This window comes from Crinia signifera, chromosome 5 (assembly GCF_055691185.1).
Source record: "Crinia signifera chromosome 5, ASM5569118v1, whole genome shotgun sequence".
NCBI classification, from domain to species: domain Eukaryota; kingdom Metazoa; phylum Chordata; class Amphibia; order Anura; family Myobatrachidae; genus Crinia; species Crinia signifera.
In genome coordinates this window covers 123,761,325-123,780,357 of record NC_139221.1, presented here as the reverse complement: position 1 = coordinate 123,780,357, position 19,033 = coordinate 123,761,325, and the positions used below count along the sequence as shown (strand labels likewise).

At 39.0% G+C, this 19,033-nt stretch overlaps 1 long non-coding RNA gene across 2 annotated transcripts in view; it reads right to left on the bottom strand.

The window, feature by feature from the left end:
- Positions 1 to 18,623, bottom strand: part of LOC146079539 (uncharacterized) — a 210,598-nt gene extending 191,975 nt beyond the window's left edge. Inside the window, exons 1-2 of one of the 2 annotated variants that reach the window (XR_014474595.1) lie at positions 18,557 to 18,623; positions 13,731 to 13,797 (exon numbers count right to left, since the gene is read on the bottom strand). This is a non-coding gene — a long non-coding RNA (uncharacterized LOC146079539). The remainder of the gene's footprint in view (positions 1 to 13,730; positions 13,798 to 18,556) is intronic. The other variant, XR_014474596.1, reaches the window with a different exon arrangement.
- Between the last annotated feature and the right edge of the window lie 410 nt (positions 18,624 to 19,033).

Sequence of the window (19,033 nt, the reverse complement as noted above, 5' to 3'; positions counted from 1 at the left end):
TTTCCCAGGACTTTATTCATGTAAGCATTATACCATTGAGACCATTTGCCCGTGGTTACGTCACTGCCTCCAGGTAATGTTCTTAGTAAACTGTGATGGTATCATGAATAAGGGATTTGTGACTATGAAGTTAATTATGGCAGTCTTCCCAAATGCGTATTACTTAAATATTGTAACTGTGTATGTGGAGACAAATGGTCCGGCTAGAAGCGACCAAATGCTTAGATTAGAATCTGTTCAGTTTGTGTATAGTTTTTGGTTCAGGGATCAAAGGACCTCTTTATAGGCTGTTTAGTAACAGAGACAACAGGTAGTGGCAGAGACATACACTTCCCCCCCAAATAACAAGAAGCTAAAGGCTGGATAACACCAGGGTCACTCTCCAGAGAAGAGATCTGTTTACATGAAGGTGTGAAATCCCTCACATACACAAGCTTCAAAGCCAGATGAAGGGAGTGAGTTAATCAGCCCCTGGACAGGTAATAGGAGACCCTGTTACATTCATGCAACTGCACCCAGCATAGGAAGGGTTAAGAATTCCTGAGGGAGGGGGAGAGGGGTGCCTTTGGGATGTAAGTTGGGGTTTTGCAGGAAGAGAGGGGAGAGAATTGATGGACTGTCCTGGACTAAGAGGTTATGCTCTGTCTAGGTATCGTGTGGACTTATATGCTATCACTGCTGTGGGGATTAAGTGATAGTTTGCCCTGTGGAACTGATCTGGGACTGTGACTATACAAGGACTGTCTGTTTGGGCCTGCTACCTGAATATCTTTCTACTCTGCAATTTACCTTTGCCACTGTTTATTGTCTATTTGTGCGTGCTGTGGAAAATAAACCATTCTTCTGGTTTCATCTGCTCGGTGTCTGAGTGATTGAGGAACTCGTACCCTCACATTTGTGCTCTCCCACCCGCGGACCTGCGACGCATTCTCCCACCTGCCAGCCTGCCTAACAGAGGACGCTCCCCCACCTGCTGCCTGTCCTGACCTGTGAAGTGCCTTCTTCCTCCATCTGCCTGAGTCTCTGAATGTCTCTCTGCCATCTCACTTTGGATGTCTTCTCGCCAACTCAAACTCAATATTTCCAAAACTGAATTACTTATATTCCCGCCAACTAAGAACAGTTACCATCCTGATATCTCCATCACTGTTGACAACTCGACAATCTACCCTACCCAACAAGCTCGTTGCTTAGGGGTCACCCTCGACTCTGACCTGTCCTTTGTTCCCCACATTCAATCTGTCTCCAAATCATGTTACATGCATCTAAAAAACATATCCAAAATACGACCGTATCTCACACAAGACACTACTAAATCTCTTATCCATGCACTCATTATATCCCGCATTGATTATTGCAATAGTCTCCTAACTGGACTTCCCAAGAACAGACTCTCACCACTGCAATCCATTTTAAATGCTGCTGCTAGGCTGATCTTCCTTGCAAGACGCTCATCGTCTGCTGATCCGCTCTGCCAGTCCCTCCATTGGTTGCCTGTATATTACCGTATTCAATATAAAACACTTCTACTTGCATATAAAGCTATTAACCATACTGCACCAGCATATATCTCTGCACTTATCACACAATATCTCCCATCTCGACCACTCCGCTCTGCACAAGATTTGCGTCTCTCATCTGAGCGGATCACTAGCTCCCATTCACTATTACAGGACTTTCATCGGGCTGCTCCCATCCTATGGAATGCCCTTCCATGCACAATTAGACTCTCCGCTAGCCTCCAAACTTTCAAGCGTTCCCTGAAAACTCACCTCTTCAGGCAAGCCTATCATATTTAAGTTCTACACGCATAACCCTCTGAGGCACTTATGTATTATATAGCTTCCCTTCTGGACTTGTAACTTGTTGGGACTGCTATGCTATTACTGGTGCCTGTCCTTGTGTTTCCCTCCTATATCCCTATAGATTGTAAGCTTGCAGCAGGGCCCTCCTACCTCCATGTCTGTCTGTTGTTACCCAGTTTGTTTTATCACTGTTTACTATTGTAAAGCGCAACGGAATCTGCTGCGCTATATAAGAAACTGCAAATAAATAAATAAATAAATAAATTGATCGTTGTCTTGAATCGAAGTTTGCAGTTACCTAAAAAAATAAGAAAAGAGGTGTGATAATATGTTCTCGATACACATTGACACAAAAAAGGCACTATACTGTATCAATCAATCTAACTATCTATCTATCTTATCTATCTATCTTATCTATCGTATCTTATCTATCGCATCTTATCTACCTATGTTATCTATCTATCTTATCTATCTATCTTATCTGTCTTATCTATCTTATCTATCTATAAAAAACTGAATACCTGGTGCCGGCCAACCATTCGCAAGGCGGGTTAGATTGACCGGCAAGGATTGAAATTCGCATCCGAGCGAATATCTTATCTATCTAACTTAGCTATCTTATCTATCTATCTTATCTATCTATAAAAAACTGAATGCCTGGTACCGGCCAACCATTCGCAAGGCGGGTTAGATTGACCGGCAAGGATTGAAATTCGCATAAGAGCGAATATCTTATCTATCTAACTTATCTATCTTATCTATCTATCTATAAAAAACTGAATGCCTGGTACCGGCCAACCATTCGCAAGGCGGGTTAGATTGACCGGCAAGGATTGAAATTCGCATCCGAGCGAATATCTTATCTATCTAACTTATCTATCTTATCTAACTATCTTATCTATCTATAAAAAACTGAATGCCTGGTACCGGCCAACCATTCGCAAGGTGGGTTAGATTCACCGGCAAGGATTGAAATTCGCATCCGAGCGAATATCTTATCTATCTAACTTATCTATCTTATCTATCTATAAAAAACTGTATGGCTGGTGCCGGCAAACCATTCGCAAGGCGGGGTTAGGGTGACTGGCAAGGATTCAAATTCACATCCGAGCAAGTCAACCTGAACAAGGGCCTATGGCCTATGGATTGGCTAGACACGTTTTTTAGTGTGAATGTATACCGGGTACATATTATCAGTAATTAATATTATTAATTACCTGTCTTGTGTCTCCTGTTTCGGTACTTCGTCATTGATCGTTGTCTTGAATCGAAGTTTGCAGTTACCTAAAAAAATAACAAAAGAGGTGTGATAATATGTTCTCGATACACATTGACACAAAAAAAGGCACTATACTGTATCAATCAATCTAACTATCTATCTATCTTATCTATCTATCTTATCTATCGTAACTTATCTATGGCATCTTATCTACCTATGTTATCTATCTATCTTATCTATCTATCTTATCTGTCTTATCTATCTTATCTATCTATAAAAAACTGAATACCTGGTGCCAGCCAACCATTCGCAAGGCGGGTTAGATTGACCGGCAAGGATTGAAATTCGCATCCGAGCCAATATCTTATCTATCTAACTTATCTATCTTATCTATCTATCTTATCTATCTATAAAAAACTGAATGCCTGGTACCGGCCAACCATTCGCAAGGCGGGTTAGATTGACCGGCAAGGATTGAAATTCGCATAAGAGCGAATATCTTATCTATCTAACTTATCTATCTTATCTATCTATCTATAAAAAACTGAATGCCTGGTACCGGCCAACCATTCGCAAGGCGGGTTAGATTGACCGGCAAGGATTGAAATTCGCATCCGAGCGAATATCTTATCTATCTAACTTATCTATCTTATCTAACTACAGTATCTTATCTATCTATAAAAAACTGAATGCCTGGTACCGGCCAACCATTCGCAAGGCGGGTTAGATTGACCGGCAAGGATAGAAATTCGCATCCGAGCGAATATCTTATCTATCTAACTTATCTATCTTATCTATCTATCTTAACTATCTATAAAAAACTGAATGCCTGCTACCGGCCAACCATTTGCAAGGCGGGTTAGATTGACCGGCAAGGATTGAAATTCGCATTCGAGCGAATATCTTATCTATCTAACTTATCTATCTTATCTATCTAGAAAAAACTGTATGGCTGGTGCCGGCAAACCATTCGCAAGGTGGGGTTAGGGTGACCGGCAAGGATTCAAATTCACATCCGAGCAAGTCAACCTGAACAAGGGCCTATGGCCTATGGATTGGCTAGACACGTTTTTTAGTGTGAATGTATACCGGGTACATATTATCAGTAATTAATATTATTAATTACCTGTCTTGTGTCTCCTGTTTCGGTACTTCGTCATTGATCGTTGTCTTGAATCGAAGTTTGCAGTTACCTAAAAAAATAAGAAAAGAGGTGTGATAATATGTTCTCGATACACATTGACACAAAAAAAGGCACTATACTGTATCAATCAATCTAACCATCTATCTATCTTATCTATCTATCTTATCTATCGTATCTTATCTATGGCATCTTATCTACCTATGTTATCTATCTATCTTATCTATCTATCTTATCTGTCTTATCTATCTTATCTATCTATAAAAAACTGAATACCTGGTGCCGGCCAACCATTCGCAAGGCGGGTTAGATTGACCGGCAAGGATTGAAATTCGCATCCGAGCGAATATCTTATCTATCTAACTTATCTATCTTATCTATCTATCTTATCTATCTATAAAAAACTGAATGCCTGGTACCGGCCAACCATTCGCAAGGCGGGTTAGATTGACCGGAAAGGATTGAAATTCGCATAAGAGCGAATATCTTATCTATCTAACTTATCTATCTTATCTATCTATCTATAAAAAACTGAATGCCTGGTACCGGCCAACCATTCGCAAGGCGGGTTAGATTGACCGGCAAGGATTGAAATTCGCATCCGAGCGAATATCTTATCTATCTAACTTATCTATCTTATCTAACTATCTTACCTATCTATAAAAAACTGAATGCCTGGTACCGGCCAACCATTCGCAAGGCGGGTTAGATTGACCGGCAAGGATTGAAATTCGCATCCGAGCGAATATCTTATCTATCTAACTTATCTATCTTATCTATCTATCTTATCTATCTATAAAAAACTGAATGCCTGCTACCTGCCAACCATTCGCAAGGCGGGTTAGATTGACCGTCAAGGATTGAAATTCGCATCCGAGCGAATATCTTATCTATCTAACTTATCTATCTTATCTATCTATAAAAAACTGTATGGCTGGTGCCGGCAAACCATTTGCAAGGTGGGGTTAGGGTGACCGGCAAGGATTCAAATTCACATCCGAGCAAGTCAACCTGAACAAGGGCCTATGGCCTATGGATTGGCTAGACACGTTTTTTAGTGTGAATGTATACCGGGTACATATTATCAGTAATTTATATTTTTAATTACCTGTCTTGTGTCTCCTGTTTCGGTACTTCGTCATTGATCGTTGTCTTGAATCGAAGTTTGCAGTTACCTAAAAAAATAAGAAAAGAGGTGTGATAATATGTTCTCGATACACATTGACACAAAAAAGGCACTATACTGTATCAATCAATCTAACTATCTATCTTATCTATCTATCTTATCTATCGTATCTTATCTATCGCATCTTATCTACCTATGTTATCTATCTATCTTATCTATCTATCTATCTTATCTGTCTTATCTATCTTATCTATCTATAAAAAACTGAATACCTGGTGCCGGCCAACCATTCGCAAGGCGGGTTAGATTGACCGGCAAGGATTGAAATTCGCATCCGAGCGAATATCTTATCTATCTAACTTATCTATCTTATCTATCTATCTTATCTATCTATAAAAAACTGAATGCCTGGTACCGGCCAACCATTCGCAAGGCGGGTTAGATTGACCGGCAAGGATTGAAATTCGCATAAGAGCGAATATCTTATCTATCTAACTTATCTATCTTATCTATCTATCTATAAAAAACTGAATGCCTGGTACCGGCCAACCATTCGCAAGGCGGGTTAGATTGACCGGCAAGGATTGAAATTCGCATCCGAGCGAATATCTTATCTATCTAACTTATCTATCTTATCTAACTATCTTATCTATCCATAAAAAACTGAATGCCTGGTACCGGCCAACCATTCGCAAGGCGGGTTAGATTGACCGGCAAGGATTGAAATTCGCATCCGAGCGAATATCTTATCTATCTAACTTATCTATCTTATCTATCTATCTTATCTATCTATAAAAAACTGAATGCCTGCTACCGGCCAACCATTCGCAAGGCGGGTTAAATTGACCGGCAAGGATTGAAATTCGCATCCGAGCGAATATCTTATCTATCTAACTTATCTATCTTATCTATCTATAAAAAACTGTATGGCTGGTGCCGGCAAACCATTCGCAAGGCGGGGTTAGGGTGACCGGCAAGGATTCAAATTCACATCCGAGCAAGTCAACCTGAACAAGGGCCTATGGCCTATGGATTGGCTAGACACGTTTTTTTAGTGTGAATGTATACCGGGTGCATATTATCAGTAATTAATATTATTAATTACCTGTCTTGTGTCTCCTGTTTCGGTACTTCGTCATTGATCGTTGTCTTGAATCGAAGTTTGCAGTTACCTAACAAAATAAGAAAAGAGGTGTGATAATATGTTCTCGATACACATTGACACAAAAAAAGGCACTATACTGTATCAATCAATCTAACTATCTATCTATCTTATCTATCTATCTTATCTATCGTATCTTATCTATCGCATCTTATCTATCTATCTTATCTATCTATAAAAAACTGAATACCTGGTGCCGGCCAACCATTCGCAAGGCGGGTTAGATTGACCGGCAAGGATTGAAATTCGCATCCGAGCGAATATCTTATCTATCTAACTTATCTATCTTATCTATCTATCTTATCTATCTATAAAAAACTGAATGCCTGGTACCGGCCAACCATTCGCAAGGCAGGTTAGATTGACCGGCAAGGATTGAAATTCGCATAAGAGCGAATATCTTATCTATCTAACTTATCTATCTTATCTATCTATCTATAAAAAACTGAATGCCTGGTACCGGCCAACCATTCGCAAGGCAGGTTAGATTGACCGGCAAGGATTGAAATTCGCATCCGAGCGAATATCTTATCTATCTAACTTATCTATCTTATCTAACTACAGTATCTTATCTATCTATAAAAAACTGAATGCCTGGTACCGGCCAACCATTCGCAAGGCGGGTTAGATTGACCGGCAAGGATTGAAATTCGCATCCGAGCGAATATCTTATCTATCTAACTTATCTATCTTATCTATCTATCTTATCTATCTATAAAAAACTGAATGCCTGCTACCGGCCAACCATTCGCAAGGCGGGTTAGATTGACCGGCAAGGATTGAAATTTGCATCCGAGCGAATATCTTATCTATCTAACTTATCTATCTTATCTATCTATAAAAAACTGTATGGCTGGTGCCGGCAAACCATTCGCAAGGCGGGGTTAGTGTGACCGGCAAGGATTCAAATTCACATCCGAGCAAGTCAACCTGAACAAGGGCCTATGGCCTATGGATTGACTAGACACGTTTTTTAGTGTGAATGTATACCGGGTACATATTATCAGTAATTAATATTATTAATTACCTGTCTTGTGTCTCCTGTTTCGGTACTTCGTCATTGATCGTTGTCTTGAATCGAAGTTTGCAGTTACCTAAAAAAATAAAAAAAGAGGTGTGATAATATGTTCTCGATACACATTGACACAAAAAAGGCACTATACTGTATCAATCAATCTAACTATCTATCTATCTTATCTATCTATCTTATCTATCGTATCTTATCTATCGCATCTTATCTACCTATGTTATCTATCTATCTTATCTATCTATCTTATCTGTCTTATCTATCTTATCTATCTATAAAAAACTGAATACCTGGTGCCGGCCAACCATTCGCAAGGCGGGTTAGATTGACCGGCAAGGATTGAAATTCGCATCCGAGCGAATATCTTATCTATCTAACTTATCTATCTTATCTAACTATCTTACCTATCTATAAAAAACTGAATGCCTGGTACCGGCCAACCATTCGCAAGGCGGGTTAGATTGACCGGCAAGGATTGAAATTCGCATCCGAGCGAATATCTTATCTATCTAACTTATCTATCTTATCTATCTATCTTATCTATCTATAAAAAACTGAATGCCTGGTACCGGCCAACCATTCGCAAGGCGGGTTAGATTGACCGGCAAGGATTGAAATTCGCATAAGAGCGAATATCTTATCTATCTAACTTATCTATCTTATCTATCTATAAAAAACTGAATGCCTGGTACCGGCCAACCATTCGCAAGGCGGGTTAGATTGACCGGCAAAGATTGAAATTCGCATCCGAGCGAATATCTTATCTATCTAACTTATCTATCTTATCTAACTATCTTATCTATCTATAAAAAACTGAATGCCTGGTACCGGCCAACCATTCGCAAGGCGGGTTAGATTGACCGGCAAGGATTGAAATTCGCATCCGAGCGAATATCTTATCTATCTAACTAATCTATCTTATCTATCTATCTTATCTATCTATAAAAAACTGAATGCCTGCTACCGGCCAACCATTCGCAAGGCGGGTTAGATTGACCGGCAAGGATTGAAATTCGCATCCGAGCGAATATCTTATCTATCTAACTTATCTATCTTATCTATCTATAAAAAACTATATGGCTGGTGCCGGCAAACCATTCGCAAGGCGGGGTTAGGGTGACCGGCAAGGATTCAAATTCACATCCGAGCAAGTCAACCTGAACAAGGGCCTATGGCCTATGGATTGGCTAGACACGTTTTTTAGTATGAATGTATACCGGGTACATATTATCAGTAATTAATATTATTAATTACCTGTCTTGTGTCTCCTGTTTCGGTACTTCGTCATTGATCGTTGTCTTGAATCGAAGTTTGCAGTTACCTAAAAAAATAAAAAAAGAGGTGTGATAATATGTTCTCGATACACATTGACACAAAAAAGGCACTATACTGTATCAATCAATCTAACTATCTATCTATCTTAACTATCTATCTTATCTATCGTATCTTATCTATCGCATCTTATCTACCTATGTTATCTATCTATCTTATCTATCTATCTTATCTGTCTTATCTATCTTATCTATCTATAAAAAACTGAATACCTGGTGCCGGCCAACCATTCGCAAGGCGGGTTAGATTGACCGGCAAGGATTGAAATTCGCATCCGAGCGAATATCTTATCTATCTAACTTAACTATCTTATCTAACTATCTTACCTATCTATAAAAAACTGAATGCCTGGTACCGGCCAACCATTCGCAAGGCGGGTTAGATTGACCGGCAAGGATTGAAATTCGCATCCGAGCGAATAACTTATCTATCTAACTTATCTATCTTATCTATCTATCTTATCTATCTATAAAAAACTGAATGCCTGGTACCGGCCAACCATTCGCAAGGCGGGTTAGATTGACCGGCAAGGATTGAAATTCGCATAAGAGCGAATATCTTATCTATCTAACTTATCTATCTTATCTATCTATAAAAAACTGAATGCCTGGTACCGGCCAACCATTCGCAAGGCGGGTTAGATTGACCGGCAAAGATTGAAATTCGCATCCGAGCGAATATCTTATCTATCTAACTTATCTATCTTATCTAACTATCTTATCTATCTATAAAAAACTGAATGCCTGGTACCGGCCAACCATTCGCAAGGCGGGTTAGATTGACCGGCAAGGATTGAAATTCGCATCCGAGCGAATATCTTATCTATCTAACTTATCTATCTTATCTATCTATCTTATCTATCTATAAAAAACTGAATGCCTGCTACCGGCCAACCATTCGCAAGGCAGGTTAGATTGACCGGCAAGGATTGAAATTCGCATCCGAGCGAATATCTTATCTATCTAACTTATCTATCTTATCTATCTATAAAAAACTGTATGGCTGGTGCCGGCAAACCATTCGCAAGGCGGGGTTAGGGTGACCGGCAAGGATTCAAATTCACATCCGAGCAAGTCAACCTGAACAAGGGCCTATGGCCTATGGATTGGCTAGACACGTTTTTTAGTGTGAATGTATACCGGGTACATATTATCAGTAATTAATATTATTAATTACCTGTCTTGTGTCTCCTGTTTCGGTACTTCGTCATTGATCGTTGTCTTGAATCTAAGTTTGCAGTTACCTAAAAAAATAAGAAAAGAGGTGTGATAATATGTTCTCGATACACATTGACACAAAAAAAGGCACTATACTGTATCAATCAATCTAACTATCTATCTTATCTATCGTATCTTATCTATGGCATCTTATCTACCTATGTTATCTATCTATCTTATCTATCTATCTTATCTGTCTTATCTATCTTATCTATCTATAAAAAACTGAATACCTGGTGCCGGCCAACCATTCGCAAGGCGGGTTAGATTGACCGGCAAGGATTGAAATTCGCATCCGAGCGAATATCTTATCTATCTAACTTATCTATCTATCTTATCTATCTATAAAAAACTGAATGCCTGGTACCGGCCAACCATTCGCAAGGCGGGTTAGATTGACCGGCAAGGATTGAAATTCGCATAAGAGCGAATATCTTATCTATCTAACTTATCTATCTTATCTATCTAACTATAAAAAACTGAATGCCTGGTACCGGCCAACCATTCGCAAGGCGGGTTAGATTGACCGGCAAGGATTGAAATTCGCATCCGAGCGAATAACTTATCTATCTAACTTATCTATCTTATCTAACTATCTTATCTATCTATAAAAAACTGAATGCCTGGTACCGGCCAACCATTCGCAAGGCGGGTTAGATTGACCGGCAAGGATTGAAATTCGCATAAGAGCGAATATCTTATCTATCTAACTTATCTATCTTATCTATCTAACTATAAAAAACTGAATGCCTGGTACCGGCCAACCATTCGCAAGGCGGGTTAGATTGACCGGCAAGGATTGAAATTCGCATCCGAGCGAATAACTTATCTATCTAACTTATCTATCTTATCTAACTATCTTATCTATCTATAAAAAACTGAATGCCTGGTACCGGCCAACCATTCGCAAGGCGGGTTAGATTGACCGGCAAGGATTGAAATTCGCATCCGAGCGAATATCTTATCTATCTAACTTATTTATCTTATCTATCTATCTTATCTATCTATAAAAAACTGAATGCCTGCTACCGGCCAACCATTCGCAAGGCGGGTTAGATTGACCGGCAAGGATTGAAATTCGCATCCGAGCGAATATCTTATCTATCTAACTTATCTACCTTATCTATCTATAAAAAACTGTATGGCTGGTGCCGGCAAACCATTCGCAAGGCGGGGTTAGTGTGACCGGCAAGGATTCAATTTCACATCCGAGCAAGTCAACCTGAACAAGGGCCTATGGCCTATGGATTGGCTAGACACGTTTTTTAGTGTGAATGTATACCGGGTACATATTATCAGTAATTAATATTATTAATTACCTGTCTTGTGTCTCCTGTTTCGGTACTTCGTCATTGATCGTTGTCTTGAATCGAAGTTTGCAGTTACCTAAAAAAATAAAAAAAGAGGTGTGATAATATGTTCTCGATACACATTGACACAAAAAAGGCACTATACTGTATCAATCAATCTAACTATCTATCTATCTTATCTATCTATCTTATCTATCGTATCTTATCTATCGCATCTTATCTACCTATGTTATCTATCTATCTTATCTATCTATCTTATCTGTCTTATCTATCTTATCTATCTATAAAAAACTGAATACCTGGTGCCGGCCAACCATTCGCAAGGCGGGTTAGATTGACCGGCAAGGATTGAAATTCGCATCCGAGCGAATATCTTATCTATCTAACTTATCTATCTTATCTAACTATCTTACCTATCTATAAAAAACTGAATGCCTGGTACCGGCCAACCATTCGCAAGGCGGGTTAGATTGACCGGCAAGGATTGAAATTCGCATCCGAGCGAATATCTTATCTATCTAACTTATCTATCTTATCTATCTATCTTATCTATCTATAAAAAACTGAATGCCTGGTACCGGCCAACCATTCGCAAGGCGGGTTAGATTGACCGGCAAGGATTGAAATTCGCATAAGAGCGAATATCTTATCTATCTAACTTATCTATCTTATCTATCTATAAAAAACTGAATGCCTGGTACCGGCCAACCATTCGCAAGGCGGGTTAGATTGACCGGCAAAGATTGAAATTCGCATCCGAGCGAATATCTTATCTATCTAACTTATCTATCTTATCTAACTATCTTATCTATCTATAAAAAACTGAATGCCTGGTACCGGCCAACCATTCGCAAGGCGGGTTAGATTGACCGGCAAGGATTGAAATTCGCATCCGAGCGAATATCTTATCTATCTAACTTATCTATCTTATCTATCTATCTTATCTATCTATAAAAAACTGAATGCCTGCTACCGGCCAACCATTCGCAAGGTGGGTTAGATTGACCGGCAAGGATTGAAATTCGCATCCGAGCGAATATCTTATCTATCTAACTTATCTATCTTATCTATCTATAAAAAACTGTATGGCTGGTGCCGGCAAACCATTCGCAAGGCGGGGTTAGGGTGACCGGCAAGGATTCAAATTCACATCCGAGCAAGTCAACCTGAACAAGGGCCTATGGCCTATGGATTGGCTAGACACGTTTTTTAGTGTGAATGTATACCGGGTACATATTATCAGTAATTAATATTATTAATTACCTGTCTTGTGTCTCCTGTTTCGGTACTTCGTCATTGATCGTTGTCTTAAATCGAAGTTTGCAGTTACCTAAAAAAATAAGAAAAGAGGTGTGATAATATGTTCTCGATACACATTGACACAAAAAAAGGCACTATACTGTATCAATCAATCTAACTATCTATCTATCTTATCTATCTATCTTATCTATCGTAACTTATCTATGGCATCTTATCTACCTATGTTATCTATCTATCTTATCTATCTATCTTATCTGTCTTATCTATCTTATCTATCTATAAAAAACTGAATACCTGGTGCCAGCCAACCATTCGCAAGGCGGGTTAGATTGACCGGCAAGGATTTAAATTCGCATCCGAGCGAATATCTTATCTATCTAACTTATCTATCTTATCTATCTATCTTATCTATCTATAAAAAACTGAATGCCTGGTACCGGCCAACCATTCGCAAGGCGGGTTAGATTGACCGGCAAGGATTGAAATTCGCATAAGAGCGAATATCTTATCTATCTAACTTATCTATCTTATCTATCTATCTATAAAAAACTGAATGCCTGGTACCGGCCAACCATTCGCAAGGCGGGTTAGATTGACCGGCAAGGATTGAAATTCGCATCCGAGCGAATATCTTATCTATCTAACTTATCTATCTTATCTAACTACAGTATCTTATCTATCTATAAAAAACTGAATGCCTGGTACCGGCCAACCATTCGCAAGGCGGGTTAGATTGACCGGCAAGGATTGAAATTCGCATCCGAGCGAATATCTTATCTATCTAACTTATCTATCTTATCTATCTATCTTATCTATCTATAAAAAACTGAATGCCTGCTACCGGCCAACCATTTGCAAGGCGGGTTAGATTGACCGGCAAGGATTGAAATTCGCATCCGAGCGAATATCTTATCTATCTAACTTATCTATCTTATCTATCTATAAAAAACTGTATGGCTGGTGCCGGCAAACCATTCGCAAGGCGGGGTTAGGGTGACCGGCAAGGATTCAAATTCACATCCGAGCAAGTCAACCTGAACAAGGGCCTATGGCCTATGGATTGGCTAGACACGTTTTTTAGTGTGAATGTATACCGGGTACATATTATCAGTAATTAATATTATTAATTACCTGTCTTGTGTCTCCTGTGTCGGTACTTCGTTATTGATCGTTGTCTTGAATCGAAGTTTGCAGTTACCTAAAAAAATAAGAAAAGAGGTGTGATAATATGTTCTCGATACACATTGACACAAAAAAAGGCACTATACTGTATCAATCAATCTAACCATCTATCTATCTTATCTATCTATCTTATCTATCGTATCTTATCTATGGCATCTTATCTACCTATGTTATCTATCTATCTTATCTATCTATCTTATCTGTCTTATCTATCTTATCTATCTATAAAAAACTGAATACCTGGTGCCGGCCAACCATTCGCAAGGTGGGTTAGATTGACCGGCAAGGATTGAAATTCGCATCCGAGCGAATATCTTATCTATCTTATCTATCTATCTTATCTATCTATAAAAAACTGAATGCCTGGTACCGGCCAACCATTCGCAAGGCGGGTTAGATTGACCGGAAAGGATTGAAATTCGCATAAGAGCGAATATCTTATCTATCTAACTTATCTATCTTATCTATCTATCTATCTATAAAAAACTGAATGCCTGGTACCGGCCAACCATTCGCAAGGCGGGTTAGATTGACCGGCAAGGATTGAAATTCGCATCCGAGCGAATATCTTATCTATCTAACTTATCTATCTTATCTAACTATCTTACCTATCTATAAAAAACTGAATGCCTGGTACCGGCCAACCATTCGCAAGGCGGGTTAGATTGACCGGCAAGGATTGAAATTCGCATCCAAGCGAATATCTTATCTATCTAACTTATCTATCTTATCTATCTATCTTATCTATCTATAAAAAACTGAATGCCTGGTACCGGCCAACCATTCGCAAGGCGGGTTAGATTGACCGGCAAGGATTGAAATTCGCATAAGAGCGAATATCTTATCTATCTAACTTATCTATCTTATCTATCTATAAAAAACTGAATGCCTGGTACCGGCCAACCATTCGCAAGGCGGGTTAGATTGACCGGCAAAGATTGAAATTCGCATCCGAGCGAATATCTTATCTATCTAACTTATCTATCTTATCTAACTATCTTATCTATCTATAAAAAACTGAATGCCTGGTACCGGCCAACCATTCGCAAGGCGGGTTAGATTGACCGGCAAGGATTGAAATTCGCATCCGAGCGAATATCTTATCTATCTAACTTATCTATCTTATCTATCTATCTTATCTATCTATAAAAAACTGAATGCCTGCTACCGGCCAACCATTCGCAAGGCGGGTTAGATTGACCGGCAAGGATTGAAATTCGCATCCGAGCGAATATCTTATCTATCTAACTTATCTATCTTATCTATCTATAAAAAACTGTATGGCTGGTGCCGGCAAACCATTCGCAAGGCGGGGTTAGGGTGACCGGCAAGGATTCAAATTCACATCCGAGCAAGTCAACCTGAACAAGGGCCTATGGCCTATGGATTGGCTAGACACGTTTTTTAGTGTGAATGTATACCGGGTACATATTATCAGTAATTAATATTATTAATTACCTGTCTTGTGTCTCCTGTTTCGGTACTTCGTCATTGATCGTTGTCTTGAATCGAAGTTTGCAGTTACCTAAAAAAATAAGAAAAGAGGTGTGATAATATGTTCTCGATACACATTGACACAAAAAAAGGCACTATACTGTATCAATCAATCTAACTATCTATCTATCTTATCTATCGTATCTTATCTATGGCATCTTATCTACCTATGTTATCTATCTATCTTATCTATCTATCTTATCTGTCTTATCTATCTTATCTATCTATAAAAAACTGAATACCTGGTGCCGGCCAACCATTCGCAAGGCGGGTTAGATTGACCGGCAAGGATTGAAATTCGCATCCGAGCGAATATCTTATCTATCTAACTTATCTATCTTATCTATCTATCTTATCTATCTATAAAAAACTGAATGCCTGGTACCGGCCAACCATTCGCAAGGCGGGTTAGATTGACCGGCAAGGATTGAAATTCGCATAAGAGCGAATATCTTATCTATCTAACTTATCTATCTTATCTATCTATCTATAAAAAACTGAATGCCTGGTACCGGCCAACCATTCGCAAGGCGGGTTAGATTGACCGGCAAGGATTGAAATTCGCATCCGAGCGAATAACTTATCTATCTAACTTATCTATCTTATCTAACTATCTTATCTATCTATAAAAAACTGAATGCCTGGTACCGGCCAACCATTCGCAAGGCGGGTTAGATTGACCGGCAAGGATTGAAATTCGCATCCGAGCGAATATCTTATCTATCTAACTTAACTATCTTATCTATCTATCTTATCTATCTATAAAAAACTGAATGCCTGCTACCGGCCAACCATTCGCAAGGCGGGTTAGATTGACCGGCAAGGATTGAAATTCGCATCCGAGCGAATATCTTAACTATCTAACTTATCTATCTTATCTATCTATAAAAAACTGTATGGCTGGTGCCGGCAAACCATTCGCAAGGCGGGGTTAGGGTGACCGGCAAGGATTCAAATTCACATCCGAGCAAGTCAACCTGAACAAGGGCCTATGGCCTATGGATTGGCTAGACACGTTTTTTAGTGTTAATGTATACCGGGTACATATTATCAGTAATAAATATTATTAATTACCTGTCTTGTGTCTCCTGTTTCGGTACTTTATCATTGATCGTTGTCTTGAATCGAAGTTTGCAGTTACCTAAAAAAATAAGAAAAGAGGTGTGATAATATGTTCTCGATACACATTGACACAAAAAAAGGCACTATACTGTATCAATCAATATATCTATCTATCTTATCTATCGTTCTTATCTATCTAATCTATTGTATCGTATCTATCGTATCTTATCTACCTATGTTATCTATCTATCTTATCTATCTAACTTATCTATCTTATCTATCTATCTTATCTATCTATAAAAAACTGAATGCCTGGTACCGGCCAACCATTCGCAAGGCGGGTTAGATTGACCGGCAAGGATTGAAATTCGCATCCGAGCGAATATCTTATCTATCTAACTTATCTATCTTATCTATCTATAAAAAACTGAATGCCTGGTACCGGCCAACCATTCGCAAGGCGGGTTAGATTGACCGACAAGGATTGAAATTCGCATCCGAGCGAATATCTTATCTATCTAACTTATCTATCTTATCTATCTTATCTATCTATAAAAAACTGAATGCCTGGTACCTGCCAACCATTCGCAAGGCGGGTTAGATTGACCGGCAAGGATTGAAATTCACATCCGAGCGAATATCTTATCTATCTAACTTATCTATCTTATCTATCTATCTTATCTATCTATAAAAAACTGAATGTCTGGTACCGGCCAACCATTCGCAAGGCGGGTTAGATTGACCGGCAAGGATTGAAATTCGCATCCGAGCGAATATCGTATCTATCTATCTTATCTATTTTATCTATCTATAAAAAACTGAATGCCTCGTGCCGGCCAACCATTCGCAAGGCGGGTTTGATTGACCGGCAAGTATTAAAATTCGCATCCGAGCGAATATCTTATCTATCTAACTTATCTATCTTATCTATCTATAAAAAAACTGTATGGCTGGTGCCAGCAAACCATTCGCAAGGCGGGGTTAGGGTGACCGGCAAGGATTCAAATTCATATCCGAGCAAGTCAACCTGAACAAGGGCCTATGGCCTATGGATTGGCTAGACACGTTTTTTAGTGTGAATGTATACCGGGTACATATTATCAGTAATTAATATTATTAATTACCTGTCTTGTGTCTCCTGTTTCGGTACTTCGTCATTGATCGTTGTCTTGAATCGAAGTTTGCAGTTACCTAAAAAAATAAGAAAAGAGGTTTGATAATATGTTCTCGATACACATTGACACAAAAAAGGCACTATACTGTATCAATCAATCTAACTAACTATCTATCTATCTTATCTATCTTACCTATCGTATCTTATCTACCTATGTTATCTATCCATCTTATCTATCTATCTTATCTGTCTTATTTATCTTATCTATCTATAAAAAACTGAATACCTGGTGCCGGCCAACCATTCGCAAGGCGGGTTAGATTGACCGGCAAGGATTGAAATTCGCATCCGAGCGAATATCTTATCTATCTAACTTATCTATCTTATCTATCTATAAAAAACTGAATGCCTGGTACCGGCCAACCATTCGCAAGGCGGGTTAGATTGACCGGCAAGGATTGAAATTCGCATCCGAGCGAATATCTTATCTATCTAACTTATTTATCTTATCTAACTATCTTATCTATCTATAAAAAACTGAATGCCTGGTACCGGCCAACCATTCACAAGGCGGGTTAGATTGACCGGCAAGGATTCAAATTCGCATCCGAGCGAATATCTTATCTATCTAACTTATCTATCTTTCTTATCTATCTATAAAAAACTGAATGCCTCGTGCCGGCCAACCATTCGCAAGGCGGGTTAGATTGACCGGCAAGGATTGAAATTCGCATCCGAGCGAATATCTTATCTATCTAACTTATCTATCTTATCTATCTATCTTATCTATCTATAAAAAACTGAATGCCTGCTACCGGCCAACCATTCGCAAGGCGGGTTAGATTGACCGGCAAGGATTGAAATTCGCATCCGAGCGAATATCTTATCTATCTAACTTATCTATCTTATCTATCTATAAAAAACTGTATGGCTGGTGCCGGCAAACCATTCGCAAGGCGGGGTTAGGGTGACCGGCAAGGATTCAAATTCAGATCCGAGCAAGTCAACCTGAACAAGGGCCTATGGCCTATGGATTGGCTAGACACGTTTTTTAGTGTGAATGTATACCGGGTACATATTATCAGTAATTAATATTATTAATTACCTGTCTTGTGTCTCCTGTGTCGGTACTTCGTCATTGATCGTTGTCTTGAATCGAAGTTTGCAGTTACTTAAAAAAATAAGAAAAGAGGTGTGATAATATGTTCTCGATACACATTGACACAAAAAAAGGCACTATACTGTATCAATCAATCTAACTATCTATCTATCTTATCTATCGTATCTTATCTATGGCATCTTATCTACCTATGTGATCTATCTATCTTATCTATCTATCTTATCTGTCTTATCTATCTTATCTATCTATAAAAAACTGAATACCTGGTGCCGGCCAACCATTCGCAAGGCGGGTTAGATTGACCGGCAAGGATTGAAATTCGCATCCGAGCGAATATCTTATCTATCTAACTTATCTATCTTATCTATCTATCTTATCTATCTATAAAAAACTGAATGCCTGCTACCGGCCAACCATTCGCAAGGCGGGTTAGATTGACCGGCAAGGATTGAAATTCGCATA